General features: G+C 42.8%; 1 protein-coding gene across 50 annotated transcripts in view; it reads right to left on the reverse strand.

The window, feature by feature from the left end:
• Nucleotides 1-27,372, reverse strand: part of ptprk (protein tyrosine phosphatase receptor type K) — a 286,195-nt gene that overhangs the window by 88,684 nt on the left and 170,139 nt on the right. The gene's annotated exons all lie outside the window — the stretch shown is intronic.

The following is a 27,372-nucleotide window of genomic DNA, read 5'->3' on the forward strand; positions in this document are numbered from 1 at the left end:
ACATGTCTGTAATCATAGGGGAAAATAAAATATCTCCACCATAATCTATGCAAGAGTTATTGTATTCCAACTGATGAGAGGTGCTGTACAAGCCACAGGGAGCGATCATTGCTTATTTCACTATTCTTTTGTTTGATCAAACATAATTCACTGTGTTTGGAGCACGTCAGACATATAAAAGGATTACTTATGCACATCACCTCAAAAACAGAGGAGAATGGCCCTGAAGCGCACAGCATAAGGTAAGAGATGAGCTGTCTGTGCTATCTGGGGCTGCTTATTGATCATAAATGTATTGTTTTCACTTCTGCATTATGGAAACAGCGCGATTCGTTCAGCAACTGTTTGACATGTGAATATAATTCAGTAAAAAGAATGCTGGAACTGTATGAGCACCGGCAAGAGCTTTCATATGAGCTATAACTTGTCCATGTGTCATATGAAAAATATGAAAATGAACCAATGTTCAATACCCAGCTCGGGTATCCAAAATACTGTGTGTTTAAGTGTAAATAACTTTTATACAGTAGAATAAAAACCACAGTGATGCAAATGTGCATAACATATAGATTCTACACTTTCAAACGAAACCTCTTACTGGGGTCTGGTGCAATGCTGGCCCTTTAAATCTTAAAGCGAAAGTCGATGAGGTCTACAGGATTACAGTTCTGTTTCTGTATTTTTCTTTGGTTAGTTTAGTGGTTGGGGGTTTCGTTAGATTATTTTGTCATATTTATTTCTTTGTTTTGGCAACACTCCTGTTTTTCGTTTAATTCGGTTATTTAAAATTACAATCTAAATTCCTATATTCAATGTTTGATATGAGGCGAACGTGCCACCCACTGCGCCACTGCGCCGCCCCTCGCCATAACATGAAAGAAACAAAACATTGTCAGAAAGCTTCAGCAAACATCCTGATAAAGCATCATTTCAGCACATTTCTGAAAATGAGTTTGGTTTTAATGTGCTCCTGATAAACACTGCGGGGGAATCCTGCAAACACACACACACACACTACACACAGCTATTAGTTTGTGTTTGTCTTTCTGATGCACAAACTGAGAGAGGTTGAAGTGAAACGCTTGACGGCTCTGGTGAGAGAGAGCGCAAGTGTTCTGCAAGCAAATCAAGCACCTGCGGACCAGATAAAGACTCCTTCATACACACACACTTACGCACACACACTCATCCCTAAATTAGCCAATACATCAGTGTGAGAGAGGGTTCAAAATCATGCCATCCCATGATGCATCAGTCCGGCTCTCTGAGATGGCCTGTAATTACAGTAACAGAGTCAGTTGTGTGCGTCAAACTGTTCATCACACTGTTCAACACACATCCAGCATCATGCAACACACACAGACATGCACACACAAATGCGCGTAGACACACACACACACACACACATACACAAACGCACATACACACTCTCATGAACAAGTGCACACACACTCACACGAACAGACACTTGCACATGGACAAGCACACACACACACACACACACACACACACACACACACACACACACACACACACACACACACACGCTTGCACACAAAGACTTACAAATATATACTCTCTCTCACGCACAAGTGCGCACGCACACACAAGTGGACACACACACATATGCGCACACACAAAATGCACGCATAAACACATAAAATCACTCACTCACTCACACACACACACACACACACACACACACACAATAACATATTTGCATACATACAAACACACGCTCACATATGCACGCACACACGGACACACACAAACGCAAAAGATTGATGAAAGAGTCAGTTGTATGTTCAGCACACACTGACCCTCACTTTAACCTTTATTGGAACCTCTGCGCAAACATCAAGACACGCACACACACACACACACACACACACACACACACACACACACACACACACACACACACACACACACACACAGAATAACATCTGCTCTATCCTGCGCTCTAGAAAAGCCTTGAGCTCAAAGTCAGGCGGGGCTGAACTGGGGTCAGTGGAGATTGAATGAGAAAAGGCTGAAACACACACACACACACACACGTTCACATCAATGCTAAACACTTTTCCTGTGACAGTAACAAATCATCTTGCAGTCTGCGCTCGCTCTGTGCTCCAGACGTCTTCAGGTTTACATTGAACAACAGAACCACTGAAGCAGACTCTAGAAGAATACATCTGTGCGTCTAGAGGCGTTGGCATTTAAAGAGACTAACTTAAAGGACAATTCTGTCTCTATCTACACACTCATAAGCCTCTTTCACACAGTGATGACGGTAAATATCCGGAAAATTACCGAAACGACTTTACCGGTAATAAAAAAAAAAAAAAAAACGCTGTTCACACAGGCCAGGACATTAAGGATTTTTTCCATAAAAGACCATTCACACATCCAGTCCAAAATAGCGGTAAATTCTGACATCACTAACCAGAAATGGCTGTAAACGGCTGCGCTTGCATTTGTAAACACAGAAGGGTTCGGCCTTGTTGATGGTACATAATATGTGTGTGCGTGCTGGCGATCACTGGCTGCTTCACGTGCACACTCGTCAAGCAGCTGAAGCAGAGCTTGAAGATAAACAAACATAGATTTATCATAAGCATCTTATCAATAATTATTTACACAGTTGGCATTAAAAAGGAACAGAATAATCGTGGATGGCGGAGAGGTGTTGCGGATGAAGGACGAAAGTGAAGAGTGGGGGGTTGTCGTGGACGGAGGTGAAGAGGGTTGGGGAGTCGTGGAAGGAACTGAAAGGGAAGAGCGGACGGGGGAGATGTCGTGGACGAAGAAGGACGAAACTGAAGAGTGGAGGGTTTTCATGGACGAAAGTGAAGAGGGTTGGGGAGTTGCGGAAGAAAGTGAAAGTGAAGAGCTGATGGGGGATGTGTCGTGGACGAAGGATGAAAGTGAAGAGCTGGGGTTTTGTTGTGAACGAAAGTGAAGAGGGTTTGGGAGTGGCGGAAGAAAGTGAAAGTGAAGAGAGGACAGGGAGGTGTCATGGACGAAAGTGAAGAGTGGGAGGTTGTCGTGGACGAAAGTGAAGAGGGTTGGGGAGTCGCGGAAGAAAGTGAAAGTAAAGAGCGGACGGGGGGGTTGTCGTGGACGAAGGACGAATCTGAAGAGTGGGGGGTTTTCGTGGATGAAAGTGAAGAGGGTTAGGAAGTCACGGAAGAAAGTGAAAGTGAAGAGCGGACAGGGGGAGGTGTCATTGACGAGGACGAAAGTGAAGAGTGGGGGGTTGTCGCCGACGAAAGTGAACAGGGTTGGGGAGTCGCGTAAGAAATTGAAAGTGAAAAGTGGACGGGGGAGGTCTCGTGGATGAAGGATGAAACTGAAGAGTGGGGGGTTGTCGCGGATGAAAGTAAAGAGGGTTGGGGAGTCGCGGAGGAAAGTGAAGAGGGTTGGTGGAATCGTGGAAGAAATTGAAAGTGAATAGCGGACCGGGGAGGTGGGCGGTTGAGGAGGGGAATCAGTAAAATCAGGTGCCGGATCAGATTTCAGAGGTGCCGTATCCGGTGTTTTCCGGTACAAATTAAGCCCTTGTAGCTGTATATAATCAAAGTAAGATATATGATCAAATAATGTGATTTTCTACAAATGAGGCACGAGCGCATATTGTTTTACATCATATTAACACAACCAAGCCTTAAATAGACACTCTGGACCACTACTTTAGGAAAAAAAACTCATCAAGAAAATGCTTCTCGATTTGAATCATTCTTTGGTATTTGGACTAAAACGAGACAAGTAAGAAGCTCATGTTTTTGCAGTGGTGTAGCCAGGGTGAGATGATCAGCAGTGTCGTGGAATCAGATAATAACAGTGCAGAAGTGTATTGTTGAAGTGCTGCATTTGTTAGGAAAGCTTTGATGGATGTGGATGTGATGAATTTGGAAAAGCAATTTCTCTGCGAGGGTTTTACAGTCCAGCAGCTGCTGCTACTCAAAGGTCTGGAAATTCATTTGGGTTTGTTTTGTGTTGCGTGTTTGGCATGTGAGTGGTCAGACGGAGACATCTCCTGGAGGTTTTAATCTGGAGCGCTGACCCCGCAGGATGACAGAACGCCGGTCAGGACGGAGCTGGATGAGGTCAGACACCACAGAAGAAGAGGCGGACACACACACTGAACTCTCCCTTCTCGACAACACACATCTAATAATGCTCTGTCCAGCGCTCTTTCAACTCACGAAAACATTGAATCACGGAGAGCGAGAGAGAGAGAGAGAGTTGGAGACTCCACGCCAGGGCAGACTGAACTCAGATCAGGTCAGTCATCATTAGAGAGTTTGTGCGTTTGATGAACTGCTAATGATAGGGCTAGGGGTTGATTCCAGAAAGAATTGATTCCTTGATTCAGTGTTCTTGAGAATCGAGAGGTAGAACAGATTCCATAAGAGAAATCACAGCAAATACAGCGATGAATCAATTATCTAAATCAAGTCCACTGACTCCAGAACTAGGAATCAGGATTGATTCCAAAACTTAATGATCATTTGATGAACTCTGCTGAATCACAGGTAAAAACACTGCTAATGATAAGGCTGGGAGTCAATTCCTAAAAGAATCAATTCATTGATTCTGTGTCTTTGAGAATCAAGAGGTAGAACTGATTCCATAAGAGAAATCGCAGCAAGGAATCAATTCTCTGAATCAAGTCAATTGATCCAGAACTAGGAATCAGGACCAATTCTAAATCTTGATGATCATTTGATGAACTCTGCTGAATCACAGGTAAAACCTTGCTAATGATAGGCAATTCTAAAATAAATCAGTTAATTGATTCAGTGTCCTTGAGGATCAAGAGTTCGACTGATTACTTAAGAGAAATCACTACAACTAAAGCAATGAATCAATTTTCTGAATCGACTCCAGGACTACAGTAGGAATCAGGATTTATTCCAAAACTTTTTGATCATTTGATGAACTCTGTAAATCACAGGTAAAAACACTGTTAATGATAGATCTGGCAGTCGATTTCTAAAAAGCCAATTGATTCTGTGTCTTTAAAAATCAAGAGGTAGAACTGATTCCATAAGAGAAATCGCAGCAAATACAGCGATGAATCAATTATCTAAATCAAGTCCACTGACTCCAGAACTAGAAATCAGGATTGATTCCAAAACTTGATGATCATTTTATGAACTCTACTGAATCACAGGTCAAAACACTGCTAATGATAGAGCTGGGAGTCGATTTCTAAAAGAATCAATTAATTGATTCTGTGTCTTTGAGAATCGAGAGGTAGAACTGATTCCATAAGAGAAATCGCAGCAACTACGGTGAGTAACCAATTCTTTGAATCAAGTCAATTGATTATAGAACTTGATGATAATTTGATGAGCTCTGCTGAATCACACGTAAAAACCACAGCTAATGATAGGCCTGGGAGTCGATTCCTAAAAGAATCAGTTCATTGATTCTGTGTCCTTGAGAATCAAGAGGTAGAACTGATTCCATGAGAAAAATCGAAACAACTATGGTGATGAATCAAATCTCTGAATCAACTCAATTGATCCAGAACTTGATCATTTAATGAGCTCTGATTCACAGGCAAAACCACGGCTAATGATAGAGCTGGATGTTGATTCCAAAACGAATTGATTCCTTGAGAATCCAGAGGTAGAATTGATTCCATAAGAGAAATCGACTTCTTAGTTCTTAGTTTAATACTGATCAGAAGTGACCTGCAAATGCTGATCAGACACACGTCTGTGAGCAGATTCAGTGAATTCAATAAATAGGTCAAAATAAGCACATCCATGGTTCGCTTACAGCATTGCATAATTTCAATACAGAATCAATTCTGGGATTCCAGAGGTGTTGAGAATTGAGAGTCGATTCCAAAGTTCAGAATCGATTCTGTAAGAAGAAGCAACTCATTATAAAAGAACTAATACATAAAATATTTTGGAAAAATAAAAACATAAAAAATCATGAGGAACACATTAAATAATGTTTGTTGTGTTGTCTGCAATGAAATACAAGTCAAAGTAAATTTAGAAATCAATACTTGATTATTTGCGTTTTCAATATTGTGCCTGATTTAGGGTTGTAAAAAGATAATTTTTATTAATAATAAATTAAATAGACTTAATTTGTTCCCCTTAAGCTATATATTTTTTCGATTGTTTACAGAACAATCCACCATTGACCAATGACCTGCCTAATTAACACAATTAAGAAAAAAATTTCAATTTTTTTCTCTATGAATTTTGCCTTCGACTGTATTGTCGTCTATTCCTACAAATATAAACGTCATTAAATATAAACTAAACATATTAATGTCTCGCTAATTTGATTTATGGAGGGTGAGAGTGATTCTCAGAGCTCCCATGTTCAGTTTACCACACGACTGAGGTCAAAGTGTACACAGAGCTGCGCTGAGGAACTGTGTGTGTGTGTGTGTGTGTGTGTGTTTTCAGGAGCAGGTCCGGTGTGGACGTGGCTCAGATTTGATCACAGAGTGGCTGATCAATAAAGCTTTATTACAGAGGAGTAATGCTTTAATCTGGCAACTTAATGCAGCTCTCCACTCGCATCGATCCCACTCACACAGACAGACAGCAAGAGGGCGGCCGGAAAAATGTTATCAGTGTGTGTGTGTGTGTGTGTGTGTGTGTGTGTGTGGTTCTGAGTTTGATGGGCCGTGCCAAATCAGAGCAATTCATTGCTGTTGGCCAGCAGGTTTTATTGCTTGCTTGACATTTAAACTGATGGAGGATGTCAGGGATCTTCAGCTCGCCACTTAAACTGCGCTTTATCTCCACACACTGATCACCACTCACGCCTGGGAAATGCACGCACACACATGCGGCAAACACACTTCTCTTACTTGAAGTTTTTGTCCTGTTTGTAGTCCAAATATCTAAAAAGTCTTAAATCGAGAAGCATTTTGTAGATATGCACAAAATATTGTCTCGTTTTCAGATATCCGTCAAAATGAAGCGGGTTTCTCCATAAAACAAGCCAACTAAAAGTAAAACTTAAGAAAGCGTACACTTTAGACTGTTTGAAAGTGAGGTGTATTTATAGTCCTCATGAGCTTCAGCTGGGTGTTTGTAATCAGAGGTGATCTGGAACTGGTGTGTGCGTGAAGTGCATGATGGGATATGTAGTCCGGTTCAGTGGCAGACGTGATGTGTAGAGTGCCCTCTAGTGTGTCTGGTGGGCACTCAACTTGGTGACTGTGACAAGAGCAAGGGCATCCATTACAATAACACATGTTACCGTTTCCCATGAGGCACTGCTCTGGGTCTGCAGGTGGAGCAGATGCACACCCACTCACATAGACAAACACACACTCACATAGACAAACACACACTCACATAGACAAACACACACTCACATAGACAAACACACACTCACATAGACAAACACACACTCACATAGACAAACACACACTTCAGGCTCTTCAGTCTTCAGTGTGTAAACGGAGATCATGAGCAGACTTCAGAACTGTATTCGCACACACACACACACCTTACACTTCGCACCCTTACTGAAAAAAAAAAAACAGCTTAAACCAGCCTAGCTGGTCAACCAGGCTGGTTTGAAAAGGGGTTTTGGCCACTTCCAGGCTGGTTTCCAGCCATTTTCAGCCTGGTCTTAGCTGGTCAGGCTGGAAAATGACCAGCTGAAACCAGTTAAAACCACCTTGACCAGCCTAGTTTAAGCTGGACATAGCTGGTTTTGGCTGGGATTCCAGCCTGGCTAGGCTGGTCTAGCTGGTTTTAGCTGGTCATCTCCCAGCCTGACCAGCTAAGACCAGGCTGGAAATGGCTGGAAACCAGCCAGGAAGTAGCCAAAACCCCTCTTAAACCAGCCTGATTGACCAGCTAAAACCAGCCTAGGCTGGTTTAAGCTGTCTTGTTTTTCAGTAGGGGTGCGAAGTGTATGGTGTGTGTGTGCGAATTAGGCTTGGGCGGTATTACGGTATTATGGTATACCGCGGGATCTAAAAATAGCAACGGTGTGAGTTTCAATACCGTTATACCGTCATAAAATATTAAATATCCTTTATTTAATGCCTACAAAAACGTATGTGTGGTTGTCATCACGGGACAGTGTGGAGGAGAGAGAGAGAAAGAGGGAGAGGGAGGGGGAGAGAGGGAGAGGGAGGGGGAGGGGGAGAGAGGGACAGGGAGAAGTGACGTGACGAGTCGCGCTCCAAAGTGTCCTGCAGTTTGGCAGTTTCGACTGAACAGAAGTGAGACTTGGTTAATATGAACGAGAGGTCCGCATTAGAGCTGAAGATCTTTGCCCGAACCAGGCGAGACCCGATAAAATCCAAATCCCTGCATTAAAATCCATCCCTGCAAAGGTGAAGCAAATGATGACGAAGTAGTAAAAAAAAGCGAATTTTGACGGCGGTCAAGCCAGTCACTAGTTCAGAAGGAGCGGTTATTCCAGCCGCAGGTATTTCGCGGTCGCTCATACACTGCGTATTACGGTAGAGCCCTAAACCGCAAGCTGACAGGTAAAATGACGAGGCCACTCGCTACCCTGAAACTGCTATCATGGAAAATTAAATTGATGTTCCTGACTAGTAGCAGATGAACAAACAATGCTACCCAAAACTTGCAAAATAAGCCGGATCAGAACTCTGCATCTCGACCTGTAGCCGCAGGAAAGGGTGTTCAGCTGCTGGACGCACCATGAGTGAGAGACTGCGCTAAAGCCAGTGGATTTAATAATGTTCCTCCACAAACACACGTAGCCTAATCTTGGTGAGTACAGGGTTTAAAATTATAAATAAATATTAATTAAACCATATAATCATAATTTAGACAGAGTATACAGGCTAATAGTGGCATTATTCTTTTAATATTCAGTTTACCGCCGCCCTAATGCCAGATTGTGAAGAGAAATGGAGAAACAATTCTTGCACAGCCTTTTACTAAATTTCGTTATTGCCAAAATACCCGTCATCATTTAGAGTTTATTTTAATTTGATTTGTTAAGCAAGATTTCTTTTCTTAATTGTGTTAGCCAATTTAAAGGCAAAGTGTTAGAGTGCTGAGATGTTACGATGTTTCACAGGACTTATTTTATTTGTTCCAACTTCCAAGTGGCCTATAGTCTACGTTTGTTACGAATAAATGATGTTAAAACATATAAATGACTAATTCTTGAAAAAAATGCATTAGAGCTGTGTGCATGAGCACATTTGAATAATGTCGGGCTGTAAACGGATTAGGGCTTACTAAAGCTGTCAATCAAAATGTACCTGTCGGTCTCGGGACCTATCGGGTATAATTTTTATGGCCCGATTACAGCTCTCTGCATTCCCGTGGGAGCCGGCCAGATTTCTTACGGTGTGGGAGTAAATTTCTGAATAAATCGCGGGAGAGATGTGTGTGTAAGAGAGAGAGAGAGTGAGAGAGGGGTGTCTCTCTCTCTCTCTCTCTCTCGGGCTCAAGCCAACAGTTTGGTGACGCTGTCTGAGCCTTACGTCATAATTTTTTTTATTACGCCGGTAATACCGGATACCGGGGTAAAATATGGAGGCGGTTTGACGGTATCAAAATTTGGACACCGCCCAAGCCTAGTGCGAATGCAGTTCTGAAGTCTGCTCATGATCTCCGTTTACACACTGAAGACTCTTTCTCTGGAGACGAACAAGGCGCTCAAATCCCACTGCCCGACTGATGGCCCGTGCGACCGCTCATCATCCCACAATACACTGCTTTCCTACCACACAAAGCCCCTCTTCCCATAACTCCATTACTGCACTCGTCCAGCACAGTGTAATCGTGGTGAAGATCCAATAGCGGTTAGCTTTAATTATGCTTTTACACCAGCGGTGAGAGTCCCCGCAGGGAAGAGGAGAGATCTGTGACGATCATAAATCTACAGACGATCAATACTGCAGGCTGACGATGCTGCGTACATTAGCTGAGAAACACACACACATACTCACACATCATCTTCAGCAGCTCAAACACTCTAATGGACGGCTGCTTCTCACTCAGGGCTGTTTATGCTAATGAGGGAGAGATGGTCACTAGTGGGCGGGGCTTTCCTCCTCTCTGATGACACGTGCAGCGGGAGAATGTCTATCAAAGTGTGTCAGCAGACTGTTTGGATCAACTCTGATTATAAAAGTAGAATTAATTCGTGTTTACCATTAGATGCTGGATATATTCACACACTGCTGACACACAACTGTGTTTACACCCTTTATAAAGGTGATTTCTGCATAATAGGTGTCCTTTAAGTCATATGGATTTTGAGGAATACTAGTATTAAATAGTAAATAAGGCAATACTCTGCTGAACATGGCATTAAGGATGACAAAACAGACCGGGTATAAACAAGAGCAGCATCTAGGCATTAACATGTCCACTTATGGAGTGTTTAAAGGCCTAATAAAACCCCTGTTCTGCCTGAATCAGTGTGTTGTGTTGTCTGTGGTGTGTGTGTGTGTGTTCCTCCATCTGTCTGTCTCTGGTCTGCAGGACTATTAGAGTGTGAAGAGCTGGATTACTTTAAGCTTTTTCCATCATCATATGTTTTCTACTGTCAGGCCTCAAATCTCCCTCCCGCCGAGACGCTCAGAGGGCTCTTATGTGTTACTAGGCAACCAGGCACAGACCATAATCTTTGTTTTCACAAATAAGCAAGGGTAAGAGTGAGATTATGAGTGTGTGTGTGTGTCTCCTCTGCCACCTGTAAGAGCCAGCAGAACGTCACTGTATTTCCCATGATATCTTTCCACTGGGGAAAGTCTCATTTCTTTTAGTTTGGCTGGAGGAGAATTTGAATGAATTAAGAATAATTGGGCACACACGGCGGACCAGTGGTTAGCACCATCACCTCACAGCATAAAGGTGACTGGTTCGAGTCCGGCTGGGTCAGTTGGCATTTCTCTGTGGAGTTTGCATGTTCTCCCCATGTGGGTTTCCGCAAGGTGCTCCGGTTTTCCCCACAAGTCCAAACACATGCGCTGTAGGTGAAGTGGATAACGTGTGTGTGTACGTGTTTTTGTGACATATCAGGACACAAATCTGTATAATGACATGTGTATGACACGGGTATTACTAAAAGGAGGTGAAATATGAGGACATTGGTGACGTCCTCATTTCTAAAATGCGTATAAATCACGCAGGATGAGTTTAATCAGAGAGTAAAGCTGCACACAGTCTCCTGTGATGGTTGGGTTTAGGCGTCGGGTGAGGGCAATACAATATACGGTTTGGACAGTATTAAATGAATGGAAACCTGTGTAATGTCAGTACAGGTGAATTGGGTAGGCTTAATTGTCCGTAGTGTATGAGTGTGTGTGTGTGTGAATGTGTGTGTGGATGTTTCCCAGGGATGGGTTGTGGCTGGAAGCTGTGTAAAAACCTGCTGGATAAGTTGGCGGTTCATTCCGCTGTGGCGACCCCGGACTAAGCCGACAAGAAAATGAATGAATGAGCTGCTGCATTGATACAACAAGAGGAACAGAGGACCCAGGATAACCAACCGTCAAACATCCGTCCCGCAGCAGGTCGCGGACTTCTTCGGCGGGCAGAGAAACTGTGCAGCGTAAGGACGGTAGGCCTTGTGATGAATTCCTTTAGTATACTGTATTAGGTCTTGTGACGTTAACTACTTATTAGTACTAAAATCTTTGAAAGACTGCTAAAGTAGCTCGTTAAGGTTGGTTTTAGGTTTGATATTCGCCAGACATTCATGCACGCAATTTTAGGGATCATCTGCCAATTACATCGACGATATTTCAATTTTGGGAGATATTTTGGGTTACATTTTAATTTTCAATGTTTATTTGATTTATTTAAAATTGGTAGGATTTACAAGGCGAGGCGGTGGCGCAGTAGGTAGTGCTGTCGCCTCACAGCAATAAGGTCGCTGGTTTGAACCTCGGCTCAGTTGGCGTTTCTGTGTGGAGTTTGCATGTTCTCCCTGCGTTCGCGTGGGTTTCCTCCGGGTGCTCCGGTTTCCCCCACAGTCCAAAGACATGCGGTACAGGTGAATTGGGTAGGCTAAATTGTACGTAGTGTATGAGTGTGTGTGTGGATGTTTCCCAGAGATGGGTTGCGGCTGGAAGGGCATCCGCTGCATAAAAACTTGCTGGGTAAGTTGGTGGTTCATTCCGCTGTGGCGACCCCGGATTAATAAAGGAACTAAGCCGACAAGAAAATGAATGAATGGTAGGATTTACCTTCTATAAAAATGAAGGGAGTTTTCTCCTGAAAACAAGCTAATAATCTGCTAATGGTCCAATTAAAACAATCTACTTTGAAAGTGAGTGGTAGACATCTTGAACGACCCCACTGACAGATTATTTGACTTGTTTTAAAGTCTTGCGTGACGGTCTGAAATGAAACAGAAAGCAGTGTTTAAAGTCTTCCTGTGTTCCTGCATCTGCGCGTCCCTCTGGAGGGTTGTGTAGCGCTGCAGTTGTGTAACGTGTGTGTGTGTTCAGCGGTATTGAGGACGCTACAGCAGCCGCTTAATTGAATATTTTGATGTGCTGATCGTTAAAGGGGGGGCTGTGAGATTGCCCCGTTGCTTTATGGGTAATTGATATGATGCTGCTGTGACACGCTCACTGTTTCATTTCCCCCTTGGGAATGGTGTGAATTAGTTTTTCCTTTTTTCCCTCTTCTCGTTTCTCTCCATCTATTCCCCGGGGGAGAGACAGAGGAAGGCGACGCACACAGGCTCTGATCATCTTTACTCCCCCTCCCTCAGACGCTCATGTCCACCGCCACTGAACAACAGATTTATTAGCGCCTGTCAGACCGGGATAAAAGGTGAAGCATAATCAAGTGCGGGATGCACTGGGGCCTCTGTGTGTGTGTGTGTGTATACGAGTGTGTGTCTGTGTGGTGTGCATGTATAGTGCATCCGGAAGGTATTGATAGCGCTTGACTTTTTATACATTTGTTTATGTTACAGCCTTATTCCAAAATGGATTAAATTGATTTATTTCCTCAACATTCTTCACACAATCCCCCATAATGACATAAAATAAATAAATAAATAAATAAATAAATAAAGAGTTTTTGAAATTGTTGCAAATTTATAACAAATAAAAAAAGCTGAAAAATCAGATGTACATCAGTGTTCACAGGCTTTGCTCAATACTTTGTTGATGCACCTTTGCCAGCGATTACAGCCTCAAGCCTTCTTAAATATAATGCCACTTGCTTGGCACACCTGTCTTTGGGAATTTCTGTCCGTTCCTCTTTGCAGCACCTCTCAAGCTCTATCAGGTTGGATGGGAAGCAACGGTATACAGCCATTTCAGATCTCTCTAGAGATGTTCAATAGGATTTAGGTCTGGGCTCTGGCTGGGCCACTCAAGAACATTCATCAAGTTGTTGTGAAGCCGCTCCATTGATATGTTGGTGGTGTGCTTTGGGTCATTGTCCTGCTGGAAGATGAAGCGTCGGGTGCTCCGGTTTCCCCCACAGTCCAAACACATGCGGTACAGGTGAATAGAGTAGGCTAAATTGTCCGAGTGTATGAGTGTGAATAAGTGTGTATGGATGTTTCCCAGAGATCGGTTGCGGCATCTGCTGCGTAAAGCCTGATTTATACTTCTGCGTCAGGTTACCGGCGTAACCCACGGCGCATGCAACGCGCGTAGCTGTGCATTTATACTTCTGCGCGCTGTCTCTGTTGGTCTGCATTAACACTTCCGAAACGCTAGTTGGCAGTGAGGTGTAAATGTTCCTCTGTGTCGAGTTTCTTCTCTGCTTTATTGCTTTTCCTGAACACTTCCTGGATGTACAAGTGGCTCAAACTCGCTCATTTTGAGGCAGGAACCGGCGGATGTGCAACAACTTTAACTATGAGGTAAACACAAAACAAAACTTTCCATCCGGAGCTCCTTCACGGGACTCCACACTTGTAAACAATCGCTCGCGCCATTCGCGCGGCTCTCGGTCCCGCCCAGACTCGTCAGCGCTACCAAGCCGACCAATCACAGAGCTTACGCTACGCGTCATTGCGACGTGTAGTTGCAATTTTTGAGAGGTGCACGTCAGTGACGGCGAAGGGCTGTGCGTCAGCGCCATAGCATACGCCAGCGTTTGACGCAGAAGCATAAATCAGCCTTAAGACATGTGCTGGATAAGTTGGGGGTTCATTCCGCTGTGGCGACCCCAGATTAATAAAAGGTATTAAGCTGATTTACAATATTTCTCTTCATCTATGCTAAGCTGCTTAGACGCAATCTACATTGTAAAAAGATGACTTAAACTGAATGCGCCGCTTCGCTCTATTTGCATATTCTTGCCTCCACGTCTACATTTGTGCACACAATTCAGTCCTGTAGTGTAAATCAGTGTACAGTGGACTGACTCCAGGTCAGACGCAGCCCATTGATCAGGAAAGGCACATGTTCTGCATCTGTGGCGGTCAGTAAAGAGTGTGCAGGAGCGGCGACTGAACTCCCGGAGTGTGTGCGGTAGATTAGCTTTCCTCTGATGGGCTAATATTTGCTTCTTTCCCCATGCCATGTTTTATTCATGGCGTTCAGAAGCGGGGGGTGTTCTGTAATATACTGGGATTTTATTGTGCGGGGAGATTGAAAATGTCGAATTCAGATTGAGCATGTGGAAATAGGATGTGGTTTATGTGTTCTTTTGCCTGAGGAAGGCCGGTGTAGAAGCGGTGACAGATGAAAGGCCAGTAAAAGGTAAAGCGCGCCGCGTACCTGCACTCCAGCGGCATGTTCATCCTATTGGCTGTTTTGAAATTCAAATGAAGACTGCTGAAGACCTGATAAGCACACACACCTTAACCGCTACACACACGCACAGGATTATGGGCAATAAGGGCAGGGAATAAATATCATTATATGTGCACGAACCCACCTCGGCACGCTGTGAGGAAAACACAGACGGTGACATGAGGAGGGCTCCACCAGAATAACAAATCATCTTCACGTCGCTCTTTACATACAATCAAAGTGGATCGTGAACAGCAAAACGTAGCACTTTAATGCTGTGTTCACACCAGACATGGAACACGCTGATGAATCGCGATATTCCCGCTTGAATAGACACGTGAAAGTTTACTCACTTCATTCGCACATCAAATCTGCTTCATTCACACGCCAAATTCTCTTCAGAATAGACGGGGATTCGCGAGATGGGCAGGGCTTCTGTCTGCCCGGTGACTCTAGCTTCATTTCTAAATGGCTAACATGGATTTTATTGAGAAAATAGCTGTGTTTATGTGCTTTAAGAAGGCTGAAAAACAGCATTGATTTGTTTAGAGTCATGTCTGAGTCCACTAGATCCTTTCAGAGGTGCACCAGCTCTGTGAGATTATAGGCTCTTCCAGAAACGTAGCCTGGCTGATGGAGGCTTTCAGCGGTGCTTCTGACCGAGCTGAGCCCAGTTTGATGAACTGTTGTTGGTGTGTGCAGGAGGATTTTCCCCCAGGACACCAACAACGGGCGCTACGTCATAATCACGCCCCCACAAGAGCGAGCTCCTGTGTGGTTAACGGGGCGCAACTTTCAGCTGAAGTTCAGATTTTCGAGCGGTTTGCACGTTAAGCGCATCAAACACACAAAAAGCTCAATTTGTGCCATAGTATGTCTATTTGCGTCTTTGCATTGACTTAAAATGTCTCTGTCGTTTACATATAATACACTTTAGGTAACGGTTTCTCTTTCTGTTTTTTTTTTTCAATTGTTAAACTTCAAACTTGTTCCAGTCTTTAAACACACTTCTGCAAACTGGATAAACAACACAACCAAAACTTACAAAATTAAATGATTAATAAAGGTGCTGTCTGTAGGCTTTGGCTTCTTCTAAATGATAGAAATACCATAATATGTTTTCAGATATTTCAGAAACATGCTCAGTGAACATTCTTGTTTATCTGAAAAACAATGCTGAAGTCAGATATTCTGCCTTGATGTTGTGAGTTATGTGCTGGAATAGCTGTCTTTGTCTCTTTAACCCGCCCAATGGCAGTTTAGCCAATTTTATTTCAGCACCCCGGTTTACCTTGGTGGAAAACAGCGTATTTCATTCATTCAGTCAGGAAGACTCTAAAAATGTGTGTCTGTGACCAAAAATGTGACTTCTGGTTGACAATAAACAGCCTCCGAAATGAGACGCAGATTCAGAGTTCCACATGAGGTGGTCATTATTTATCAAACAATATCAATATTATGAATGTAAAAATTAGGTGAGCAGGTTGCATTGAACCTCGTGTCCTAACAACACGCTACCTGACGGGATTTGCAGTGATGAGCAATTTGACTGTTTGCACCAGACGAAACATGACGGAAATGTAAACACAGCCATTCAGAAGCACAGAATAGTGCACTCACTGCACTCCAGCGATATAATAAGGTTTATAATCTAATGAATACATATTAAACCTCTTTAACATGATTAAATGTAGACGCTGAATCACTGATATGTGTTGGTTTTAGTTCTAGAGTTCAATTTTAAACGGTTTATTTTATTTTCAAGATCTGAGCTGAACAATCTGCTGCTGCTTTCAGTAGTATGGCAATAAATGTCCTGTCAAACTCACATTATTAGTATTGAACACTGAAGCACATGAGGTGTACCTGAGCTGACCATTGTCAGTTTTCTGCTGTTCAGCTGTGAGAAACAGAAGCCATTTCTAATACATCAATATCAGGTGTTGGTTAGGACAAACACCTCTTTTAATATGGAAAATATTCCTTCTGTCACATGGCGTTGCTTTTATTTAGTACACGACTTAAATCACCCTTTGCTGGTGTGGTGAATCTGGAAACCTGCTCTTGCGTGCGTTTAGAACCAGGAGTGCAATACCTAGTTCAACCACTGGGTGTCAAACTTACATACTGCACTTTTAAATACTAAATTAGATTGATAAATGTTTCAGTTCACTAGAATGATGAGTGTTGACCAAATGCGGCTCCAGTATTAGTCATATTACTAGTGCTAAAATCAAGATTATATGTTGAAAGAATCAGCTCTTTTGATTGACATTGTTGAATTACAAAGCCCCGCCCATGCTGAAACCTCATTGGACCAAAGTAGCACTAGTTATGAATATTAAACACTGACAAGGAGAGAATGATTGTAGAGTTTTAAGAATCTAAAATGGTGTGACAAATTCATTATATGATCTAAAAACTAATTAAATCTGACCGGTCATCAAAACAGAGAGCTTTCTGATTGACTGGCTGTGATTTTGCAGCATTTTTACTGTCAACGTGAAAACTGGAAAGCAAAAACAACCTCATTGCTGAAACATCAGTGTTTGGCTTTGTTTTCGTTTTCTGCGGGGAAAGTTTGCCGGCTGCAGATATCGCAGCACAGCTCCATTAGCCCCACACTTTCATTCAGAATAAATGGCTTAGCCGTGCGTGTTCCTATGACAACTCTTTTTCTCCCCATATGAAGCCATTAAAAGACCTATAAACACCTACAAAATGTTAAGAGTGGAGAAAATGATCTGAATGCCGAAAAGACACAAGCACCATTAACATTAATACCCAGCGCCAGCAACGCGTGGCAACAAAATGCAGCGTGTGGCAGGAGAGGAAGTCATTTCCATTTAAATAACGTTCTCTGGACATAAACTGATAATCTCCAGGCTTTATGATGTTTGTCTGCGAGATCTGCCGACCTGCGCTCTTTCATGAGATAGGCTGAGACTCCGAATATTGAGTAAATACACAAACAGGGCCCGCGCTCCTACTGTAAAATAGCAAGCCGAGGCGCAGAGCAGAAACTAGGAGCGCTTCACACGAGCTCATCTAATGAGAGAAACAAATGAGTATGTGAGAAACACCGCGGTTTATTGGCCACACACACACTCAAGGTACCTGATCGATGTCTTTCAAGACCTAATCAATGGTCTTAAACCACAGGCTAATGGGCTTAATGACCTCTTAAAATCTGCTATGGATTCAGCGATAAAATTAAGGTTATTAGAGTTGCTTTAAGGGACTCTTCAAGAGGCGGAATCATTAGCGGACAAAGCGCCGCACACAGCGAGTCCTGAGGTGGAGAACGTGGAGAATGTAGCGGACACGGTTCAAATGGTCAGGCTCATTTAGCTGAGCGCTTGCACAAACACACTTCATTAAGATTGATGGACAGAATAAAGTGCGCATGTAACAGAACAAACTCTTCCCTCAGAAACAAGCAATGACTTCTCTCGGGGTGGGAGGGGGGGGTGGTGTGCTGGAGGGCCATTAATGGCTTGTGTATCCACTGAGCAGTACTGGTAAGTACTGGTAAGATTCCATTTCCATCAGCTCCAGATGCGCTTAAACATCCCTGCTGAAAAATCCAGCTTAAACCAGCTAAGGCTGGTTGGCTGGTTTTAGCTGGTCGACCAGGCTGGTTTTAGAGGGGTTTTGGCTACTTCTAGGCTGGTTTCCAGCCATTTAGGGAGATGACCAGCTAAAACCAGCTTGATCAGCCTAGCCAAGCTAGGAGTCCAGCCAAAACCAGATATATCCAGCTTAAACCAGGCTGGTCAAGCTGGTTTTAGATGGATTTGGCTGGTCATTTTCCAGCCTGACCAGCTAAGACCAGGCTGGGAATGGCTGGAAACCAGCCTGGAAGTGGACAAAACCCCTCTAAAACCAGGCTGGTCAACCAGCTAAAGCCAGCCAACCAGCCTAGGCTGGTTTAAGCTGGATTTTTCAGCAAGAATGGACAAGCACAAATCCTTTCACACTCGGTTTACACCGGTATTGATTGTTGTTCATTTGTTATCAGACCAAAATGCATTATTAAGCAGGTGCAAACTGATCCTTAACAGATAAAAAAGCAAAACATCTTGCCTTGTTTCAGAAATAATAGGTGAAAACGAAGTGCGCTTTCCCTTAAACAAGACATGGAAGATTATTTTGCTCAGCCCATTGGCAGATTATTTTTCTAGTTTTAAGGAGAAATTCACTTCATTTTGACATATTATTTACGAAAAAAAGACAATATATTGATTTACAATAATCATCTTATACTAGGAGCATGACAGAAAGTCATCGTTTGCAGTGTGGAGGAGAGAGAGAGCATCAGGCATGCAGCACGAGCCGTGTTTATTGTACTTACCCAGAAGGCTTCCACCTTGACGGACGATGACAATTAGCGATTAGATTCATCCAATCTCACGTTCTGCCACATAGGCAGAAAAAAAACGGGAAGCCGATGTTTCCTGAAATGGCCGATGTTCATTTGTGATGTGGCTTAATTGAAAATTGGCCTGCTAAATCGAGCATGGCGTGCACGTGGGCCTTCGGAGAGCCTGCGTTCAGCACAATCAGCACTATAAGCACACACTCATCTACTTCATGATAATTACAGCACCTTTTCTCTCTCACGCTGCCGCACAATCTTACGCCTAAACACCACAGTCAAAGTCAAACAGTACAAAACGTACAGCACTGATGAGCAAACACACACACACAACAACCAAAAACTCATGGTGTACCTCAGGGTTCAGTGCTGGGGCCTCTGTTGTTCTCTATCTGCATCGTGATAGATTGTATGGCTTGTTTCATATGCAAACAAGTATCTGCATCTGAAAAGGTGTGAACCAAATGGCCTACATGAACTCAAGAGTTGTGATCCAACCAAAGCAGTTGGGTAATCTCCAGGGGGTCACATCTTTCGTTATAAAGTAATGTCTCACAGACAGTATTTTGGATTAAGGCCCCGTTTACACTAGTGCGTTTCTGTTTGAAAACGCATAAGTTTTGCTACGGTTATGCCATCCGTCCACACTAGGGTTGGGCATCTAAGCTATAATGCCGATCCGATACGCATCTCGATACAAAGAATACGATCCGATATATTAGCGATACATTTATGACATATTGCGATGCGACACGATACGATTCACACCCATATCACGATACAATGCGATATTTCAGCACTAACTAATTAAATCAAGTTTATGAGATGATGTGAAAGAGGATACTGTGCCATTGAATGAGTTTGATTATTTATTAACCAAGCAAAACCAAGACTTTTTTTACAAACTGGCTTTTCTCTCAGAGCCAGAGTGTCAGTTTACAGTAGAGGGCCATTTTAGAACATATAGCACATATTATTTAAGTATTTTCAAGATAAACAGAATGTATAAGTGCAATATATATTAAAATATATATATTTGCACTCTTTCAACATAAAGGTTTAGCATTGCACAACAAGAATTGTGATTTAACTTTTCAACTATGAAAACAAGTTTTACAAAGATATATTTTGCCACTGAATATTCAAAACTTAAGGTCGTGAACTAGCAGTGATATGCTGCTTTGAAACATCACTGTCACTGTAAACAACAGGCTAATAAAAATATAACAAACCAGCAATCTTCTTGCTGTGAGGTGGTCAAACTACCCACTGTGCCACTGTGACACCCATTATTTTTATTATTATTATTATTATTATTATTAAATAAAAATTAACAGGAGGAGGTGTTTAAAACCGCCTAGTGCGGCAATATAGAGAGGGCGGCGTCCGCAACACCCAGTTATATCCGCGCATAGGGTGGCAGAATAGAGGTCCGCGACACCCGCGCGTCCTCAGTTATATCCGCGCATAGGGCGGCAGAATAGAGGTCCGCGACACCCGCGCGTCCTCAGTTATATCCGCGCATAGGGCGGCAGAATACAGGTCCGCGACACGTCACTTCATTTTCATAACCGGTCACTTTCGTTTTCACATTGGGGTTGAGGGCGGCGTGATCGTCCTCTGCCTAGAGCAGCAGTTCAGCTTGCTCCGGCCCTGCAGATGAACAATGCAATAGCATTCGTTATTGGCGTAGAGCGCACAAAACTTTTGCGCATGGAAAAAAAAAAACTTTCAATGCTTTTCTCACCACTTTTGGAGCTGGTAGCTACAGTTCAAGCAGTGCGAAAGCCGTGGATGTAGGAACACTGGAAGATGCTTTCACAACAACACCGTGGCGCCGCTTCAAGTGAGATATCAGATTAGTCGTACTGCCCGCGTATTTTATAGATGCGCGGCACATTTTGCAAATTGCATCTGTCCTGTCATGTCGTCCATCCTTAAATCCATAATGTTGCCATACTTTAGATTTAAAACTCAGTGGGGAATAAAATGTTTGTTTTGCTTCTCGCGCTTTCTGAGGGCGCACCACTAGCTTCATCCGCACACCTGATACACTGAGTTGTAGTGTGAGTGTACACATCCGCAAATCCGTTGCTAAGGCTTACTTTATGTAGGTCGATTAAATTATGCGCCAAAAACAGGTTGACAACACTTGTTAATAAATAAAAAATACATTCTATATTAAAAATATAAGCTGTATCTCGGAAAAACCGATGCATCTCGCAAAAACCGATGCATCTCGATTTACTTCCAAAATTTCATTCATCCTCTGCTGCTCAACCGATGCACTCGCATCGTGCACGCGCATGACCGCGTATCGATACATATCGATTAATCTTCCCATCCCTAGTCCACACTACACCAGAGTTTTCGAGTGCCAAAAACGGAGTGTTTTGAAAACGATGGAGAGGCTGTTTTCATTCTGAAACGCTGCTGCTCCATCTCAGTGTGGATGAGGAAAAACTGAGAAATCTGAAAACGGAGGCGGGGCTGCTGAGATTCGCTACCTGATTGGGGCTTTTGTGTCATTGCGTATCCTTCCCTTATTCGTCAAGCCCCTATCACATGACTATAACACATGGCTTTAACGCTACCGGAAGACAGCAGACCAGCCTTCACTGTAAACAACAACATGGGCACAGAAATGGGAGCGCTGTTTGCACTATTGTCTGTTTTAGGCGCCATTGTATTTCATATTATTCATTTGTTACGTTTAGTAACGTCTCGACCTCGTCGTCTGTCCACAAAAACACCTCTCTTGCTTTCTTCGCCATCGCGTTTAATGTTCAACCGGCGTTTGTTGACTCACAATAACCAAATGCCGAGCGAGACACATGCTTTCTGTTTATACTAGAACGCGCAAGCCCAGAGTGCGTGAATGGTCACGTGATATACGTTTTTGGTGGACGCTAGTTGAAACGCTCGTGTGGACGCGGATCGTTTTTGCTAAAACGCACTAGTGTAAACAGGGCGTAAGTTACTTGAAGACCGAAGAAACCCCTTGTCTCAGCAGGGTGTTTTCACACCTCTAGTTTACGGAAGAGTCGGGAAAGTGGGTGTCGGGGAAGGAACATTTTTTTTCATGAATGAATGCAGCACACTCAGAGACGTCACAATGTACTCTCGCCAGTATAAACAGCCCCTCTCCACGCTGGAAAACTTGCAGGGATCTAATCGCCTTGACGCAGTTTCAAACCAAAAGAACAAATTTGCTGGGAATAATGCAAAAACAACCAAATTTTCTCTTTTTTTTTGTGAAATATATGTGTCATGATGGTGTTTACAGCAGCGTGAGACACATACATGACTGTCAACGGCTCAAAAAAATGTAGCTTGATGTTTAGTGACCCTTGATAATCTAATTCAAATGAATTGGCGAGCTGGTGAGGCAGTGGCACAGTAGGTAGTGCTGTCGCCTCACAGCAAGAAGGTCGCTGGTTCGAACCTCGGCTCAGTTGGCGTTTCTGTGTGGAGTTTGCATGTTCTCCCTGCCTTCGCGTGGGTTTCCTCCGGCTGCTCCGGTTTTACCCTAAGACATGCGGTACAGGTGAATTGGGTAGGCTAAATTGTCCATAGTGTATGAGTGTGTGTGTGAATGTTTCCCAGAGATGGGTTGCGGCTGGACGGGCATCAGCTGCGTAAAAACTTGCTGGATAAGTTGGCGGTTCATTCCGCTGTGGCGACCCCGAATTAATAAAAGGACTAAGCCGACAAAAAAATGAATGAATAAACATTGGCGAAGCGCCCAAGAACGGTTAAGACAAATACAGCAAAATCCAACATTATCACTAATTGCATTCATCAACCAAACAAATGCAAAGACGTAGTCACCACCAATGTGATACATCCGTCCACTGCAAATATATGCACATCTCGAAAAGATTTCTGAGGATTAACGGTCAAAGCTAATCGTTTTAGATATTCCATCACATCGCAAACGGTTAAAGATCATTAATGGACGTCATGCATTAAAGGATTAAACTAACAGACTTATCATTTCGTTGGGAATCAGGATAAGTCTTCTTTAGGCACAGCCCACTCAATTTATGTTTATTTAGCATACTCTAATGTATTATTACTTGATTACAAAAAACACTTAGTCACTGGACTAAAGGGCCAACTCACTATCTGTGCTGGAATGTGATTTCCATGAGATGTAATCTTAATTGGAATTTGGCTTCAGACACAGTCGCTCCACTCAAACTGCTTCGCTTGCTGTAACCACAGAACTTAAGTAAGCCAGAGAATCTTCACACAACCTCATGCTAATTTAATCCTGGTCAGCAGTTTTCTGGTTTATATCCTATTGGCCAACATTATGAAGGCCAACACTTGCTCTTCTCAGCCCACACGCACACAAACACATATACACTACCTGACCAAAGTCTTGCCTGTTGTAAGAGAAATAAATAATAACTTGACATTGCCTTTGCCTTTCATATAAGCCACTTCTGATACCAAATGATCAATTAGAAGTCAAGTTATTTGTTAAATTATCTTGGATAGGCAACAAGACTTTTGTCAGGTAGTGTACATATAAAAATCACGAGCGGTGTACCTCAAGGTTCAGTGCTGGGACCACTATTGTTCTCTATCTACACAGCATTCTTTTGCAAGCAGTTTCTCCTTTTTCTCATACATTCTTTCCCTGCTTTGTGGACATTATCATGCTAACTTTATAACTCTTTTAGAAGCGCTCTTCTTGGCTTATGTGGCTGTCAGTTGCTAACGCCACCCACTCCTGCGGTCTATTATCAGTTCATGAACTAGACAGATGCTATAGCCACTTCTGGACACCTAGAGCCTTTGGCTGTCTACATGAACGCTCACACAATCCTCCATCTTCTCTCTTTACCGAGCTGCAGGTCCAATAACTGTCAGAAAACAAAACAAAAACATGCCAGCCACTTCACGTCACTGTTATCTTATTTCCTGAACTGGAGAATGTGTGTGTTGTGTCGTTGATTGCTCTGTGAATTCCTAATCTGCTGGTTAAGTAATCCCCAGCGTGATGCTTTGAATGAGGTCCAGTTTAGACTTGTGTAGAAGTTCAGATCAGTTAGTTACTGTTGGTGAGAATGTTCTGTCGTTTTAGGAAATGGTCGAAGAGACGAGATCAACTAACTTCAGTATGACTTCCTATTTCAACAAACAGTGCTTCCTGTTCCCGCTGACACTGTTATCTAGCCAGGAAAGGTCTATGGCAGGGTTCAGAGTCAAAAACCGAGACAAGGGGCTCTATTTACATCTATTTCTATTTATTTCTATTTACATCTAAGATATAGACATCTAAGCATGATGTCTAAGGTACATTGTGCAAAAGCATTACGAGCATGTCTAAATCCACTTTTGCTATTTTAATGATGAAATATACGCTCTGCGCATGGTCTAACGGGGTTGAGCTTATTCTCTTAACCCTCCTGTCATGTTCATATCCCGGCACTTACTTTAGTGTTTTCTGGTCAAAATTGACTGGTCTATTTTCTATTTTTTAAACATTCTTTAGCTGTGAACTATGTCTTAAAGTAGTGTTTAACATGAATTTATAGAGTTAGACATAAAATAACTGCAGTGAAAATACAAATGAATACAAAATGAACAATAGATGACAGAAATCAAAATACCTTATTTCATTAACAAATAACAGCTTGTTTATCACAGGGTCTGACCCAAAAAATGCAATTTAATCCATCTGTATAAATTATCAACCATTCATTCATTTTCTTGTCGGCTTAGTCCCTTTATTAATCCGGGTTCGCCACAGCGGAATGAACCGCCAACTTATCCAGCAAGTTTTTTACACAGTGGATGCCCTTCCAGCCGCAACCCATCTCTGGGAAACATCCACACTCATACACTACGGACAATTTAGCCTACCCAATTCACCTGTACCGCATGTCTTTGGACTGTGGGGGAAACCGGAGCACCCGGAGGAAACCCACGCGAAGGCAGGGAGAACATGCAAACTCCACACAGAAACGCCAACTGAGCCAAGGTTCGAACCAGCGACCTTCTTGCTCGTGTATTGAGTGCTCGAAGTTTCATTCAGTCCTTCAATTGGACTATATCAGCGTATATATATATATACACATACATACATACATACATACATACATACACACATATATATATAGTCTGGGTACCCATGAATTTCCTATGGCGGCCACAGGAACACCACAGGTGGAACAAGGTTGATTAAAACACTCGAAATTCAATAAATGAAGTGATCATCACTTTTATATATTCACATGTATAGTGTGGAGGATATTATAAGGCCTTGAGGCAATCAGACGAAAAACACAATATTTCAGAATGTTTTAAGATGTAAATGGGTCAGATTTGGCCCGAACACGGCAGGAAGGTTAACGAGTTATAGGTGTGTATTGAACATTGCATTAAACCAATCAGATTAAACCATTGTTGTACGATGACTTGCCAAATTACCCTAACCTGCCTAGGTAACCTAATTACCCTAGTGAAGCCTTTAAATGTCACTTTAAGCTGTATAGAAGTGTCTTGAAGAATATCTAGTCAAATATTATTTACTGTCATCATGACAAAGATAAAATAAATCAGTGATTAGATATGAGCTATTAAAACTATTATGATTAGAAACGTGTTGAAAACATCTGCTCTCCGTTAAAGAAAAACTAAGTAAAAATATATATTCAAGGGAGCTAATAATTCAGACTTCATCTGTATATGTGGATATTTTCTATAAGCTATGCGAGTCAAAGGAACGGAGTAGGAATTTTCCACAACAAGTTCTGCCCGTGGAAAGTTTTCATGCACATGGTAGAGATTTCTGAAAAGGTGTTAATGCCCACAGTAAACATCTCTTCTGTCACTCGGCTTATCTAATGTGTAGAGTTGAATGTGTTTTGAGGCCGGTGTGCCTCATTACAGCCGCTGCTGGTTTCAGCTCAGCGTGACAGCGAGGGATTGGACTCGCAGGTGAAGAGGAGACGGTATTTTCTCTGCTGTCAGAAAACTACAGTGTGGTGGTCTCCTCTAAAGGCACAGTGTTACAGACAGAGACTGACGGAGGGAGGCGGCGCACGCACACACACACACACACACACCCACACACACACACACACACACACACACACACACACACACACACACACACACACACACACACACACACACACACACACACACACACACACACACACACACACACACACACACACACACACTGAAAGCTGCAGTACCAGATGTGCTGCTACATCCGTCCTGCCCTCTGGCTATCACACACATGGGAATACGACTTTCAAACGCACCCGGACACACTGGAGGCTTGCAATACACCGATTTTAAAAGTTAAAGAAAGCAGGCAGACAGCAACAATTAGGTGACAGAGCCGTCTGTGCTGCAACTGGGCTCGTCTGGTCAGAAGATAAGGTGTAGTTGTTTTGGCAGCTGTCTGATTTGAGCTGTGATACGTTTAAAAATCCAATTTCTACAGCAATATGGAAAATAAATGATGACTGTTAATAACGGGGTGTCCAAACCGATGCTGAATTCACTCCACTGAATGCTTTATTAATGTCAAATACTGCAAAATTTGACTGGGAATGTTTGATTCTGCTACTAATTTTAATTTATTGTTAAACTTTTCAAACCACTAACAGTTGACAATAACAACTTTGACGTTGGACAGTAGCTCCAGATGCTAAACATATTATATTGCTAATCACATAATCGTCATGTTATTGTTCCGGCAGTTCGTGTTTATCTCATTACAGACGTTGCACGGACTCGTACAGCGATGACTGAGGCAATGTTTGATTTCTCATTCACTATATTCGAAGTGGTGATCGGTGTGCTGTTTTATGGAAATGGCTTGACATTTGTACCCAATAAACAGCTATGTTTTGAGCATTGTCATAATGATGAGTGCGCACAAAAAGCGGAGCAAAAAAAGCGCACAGAGACCTCCTTGACGCTTTTAAACGAACCCTGGAGCGGTTCCTTTGTGGTGAGAATAAGATTCAAACTAAAATAGATCCAACCGCAAAAAGTTCTGCGCCTTTTTGGACTAATCCAGCTGCCGTAGGCTGATGCGTTGTGCATTATGGAGTGTGGAGGAAAAATATATGTTGACAGCGCTTTACCAACAGAAACAGAGAGAGAGGGAAAAACACTACCTGATGGATCGTTGGTAATATTTACAGAACATGACCATGTCGCAGTTTAGCTAAACTAATTCAAGCCTCCTTCTGAAGTGATGTACGATGCACCGTTGCTGTTTGCAATGCTTTAAAACATTGTTTTCCAGCCGCGC

Source organism: Danio rerio, chromosome 20 (genome assembly GCF_049306965.1).
Source record: "Danio rerio strain Tuebingen ecotype United States chromosome 20, GRCz12tu, whole genome shotgun sequence".
NCBI lineage: Eukaryota > Metazoa > Chordata > Actinopteri > Cypriniformes > Danionidae > Danio > Danio rerio.